At 40.6% G+C, this 2500-nt stretch overlaps 1 protein-coding gene across 6 annotated transcripts in view; it reads right to left on the bottom strand.

Moving 5' to 3' along the window:
* Window positions 1–2500, bottom strand: part of LOC139402496 (dystrophin-like) — a 76104-nt gene that overhangs the window by 59861 nt on the left and 13743 nt on the right. The window lies entirely within an intron of this gene.

Here is a 2500-nt window from a genome sequence, read left to right as displayed (position 1 = left end):
AACCAAGATGCATTAAGAGAAGATCAATAACTATCTCTGCCTCGCTTTCCAACCAAGATGCATTAAGAGAAGATCAATAACTATCTCTGCCTCGCTTTCCAACCAAGATGCATTAAGAGAAGATCAATAACTATCTCTGCCTCGCTTTCCAACCAAGATGCATTAAGAGAAGATCAATAACTATCTCTGCCTCGCTTTCCAACCAAGATGCATTAAGAGAAGATCAATAACTATCTCTGCCTCGCTTTCCAACCAAGATGCATTAAGAGAAAAGCAATAACTATCTCTGCCTCGCTTTCCAACCAAGATGCATTAAGAGAAGATCAATAACTATCTCTGCCTCGCTTTCCAACCAAGATGCATTAAGAGAAGATCAATAACTATCTCTGCCTCGCTTTCCAACCAAGATGCATTAAGAGAAGACTTCAATAACTATCTCTGCCTCGATGTCTCCACTAAACCCAGAGTTATCCCACATCCCCCTCATCTTCTTTGTAAGATGCATTAAGAGAAGATCAATAACTATCTCTGCATCGCTTTCCAACCAAGATGCACTAAGAGAAGAGTTATCTCACATCTCTCATCTTCTTTGTTGTTAAGATGTCTCCATTAAACCCAGAGTTATCCCACATCTCCCTCATCTTCTTTGTAAGATGTCTCCATTAAACCCAGAGTTATCTCACATCCCCTCATCTTCTTTGTTGTTAAGATGTCTCCACTAAACCCAGAGTTATCTCACATCCCCTCATCTTCTTTGTTGTTAAGATGTCTCCACTAAACCCAGAGTTATCCCACATCCCCTCATCTTCTTTGTAAGATGTCTCCACTAAACCCAGAGTTATCTACATCCCCTCATCTTCTTTGTGAAGATGTCTCCACTAAACCCAGAGTTATCTCACATCCCCTCATCTTCTTTGTTGTTAAGATGTCTCCATTAAACCCAGAGTTATCTCACATCCCCTCATCTTCTTTGTAAGATGTCTCCACTAAACCCAGAGTTATCTCACATCCCCTCATCTTCTTTGTTGTTAAGATGTCTCCACTAAACCCAGAGTTATCTCACATCCCCTCATCTTCTTTGTAAGATGTCTCCACTAAACCCAGAGTTATCTCACATCCCCTCATCTTCTTTGTAAGATGTCTCCACTAAACCCAGAGTTATCCTACATCCCCTCATCTTCTTTGTAAGATGTCTCCACTAAACCCAGAGTTATCCCACATCCCCTCATCTTCTTTGTTGTTAAGATGTCTCCACTAAACCCAGAGTTATCTCACATCCCCTCATCTTCTTTGTTGTTAAGATGTCTCCACTAAACCCAGAGTTATCCCACATCCCCTCATCTTCTTTGTAAGATGTCTCCACTAAACCCAGAGTTATCTCACATCCCCTCATCTTCTTTGTTGTTAAGATGTCTCCACTAAACCCAGAGTTATCCCACATCCCCTCATCTTCTTTGTTGTTAAGATGTTTCCACTAAACCCAGAGTTATCTCACATCCCCTCATCTTCTTTGTTGTTAAGATGTCTCCACTAAACCCAGAGTTATCCCACATCCCCTCATCTTCTTTGTTGTTAAGATGTCTCCACTAAACCCAGAGTTATCTCACATCCCCTCATCTTCTTTGTTGTTAAGATGTTGTCCACTAAACCCAGAGTTATCTCACATCCCCTCATCTTCTTTGTTGTTAAGATGTTTCCACTAAACCCAGAGTTATCCCACATCCCCTCATCTTCTTTGTTGTTAAGATGTCTCCACTAAACCCAGAGTTATCTCACATCCCCTCATCTTCTTTGTTGTTAAGATGTCTCCACTAAACCCAGAGTTATCTCACATCCCCTCATCTTCTTTGTTGTTAAGATGTTTCCACTAAACCCAGAGTTATCTCACATCCCCTCATCTTCTTTGTTGTTAAGATGTTTCCACTAAACCCAGAGTTATCCCACATCCCCTCATCTTCTTTGTTGTTAAGATGTCTCCACTAAACCCAGAGTTATCCCACATCCCCTCATCTGTAGTAGCAGAGATACATACGGAACTACTGATTCAAAAATATCTCTGGATACTACAAGTCTACTATAAAGGACTGTAGAATACATCTAATGATAAAGAACAGTTAGAGCTAGTAATTCCATGCTAGGACTGGGATTAGGACTAGGATTAGAACTAGGATTAGGACTAGAACTAGGATTAGGACTAAGATTTGAACTATGATTAGGACTAGAACTAGGACTGGGATTAGAACTAGGATTAGAACTAGGATTAGAACTAGGATTAGGACTAGAACTAGGACTGGGATTAGGACTAGGATTAGAACTAGGATTAGGACTAGGATTAGAACTAGGATTAGGACTAGAACTAGGACTGGGATTAGGACTAGGATTAGGACTAGAACTAGGACTGGGATTAGGACTAGAACTAGGATTAGGACTAGAACTAGGACTGGGATTAGGACTAGGATTAGGACTAGGATTAGGACTAGAACTAGGATTAGAACTAGGA

This window comes from Oncorhynchus clarkii, unplaced genomic scaffold (genome assembly GCF_045791955.1).
Source record: "Oncorhynchus clarkii lewisi isolate Uvic-CL-2024 unplaced genomic scaffold, UVic_Ocla_1.0 unplaced_contig_8894_pilon_pilon, whole genome shotgun sequence".
NCBI classification, from domain to species: domain Eukaryota; kingdom Metazoa; phylum Chordata; class Actinopteri; order Salmoniformes; family Salmonidae; genus Oncorhynchus; species Oncorhynchus clarkii.
This window is presented reverse-complemented; position numbering and strand designations above follow the sequence as displayed.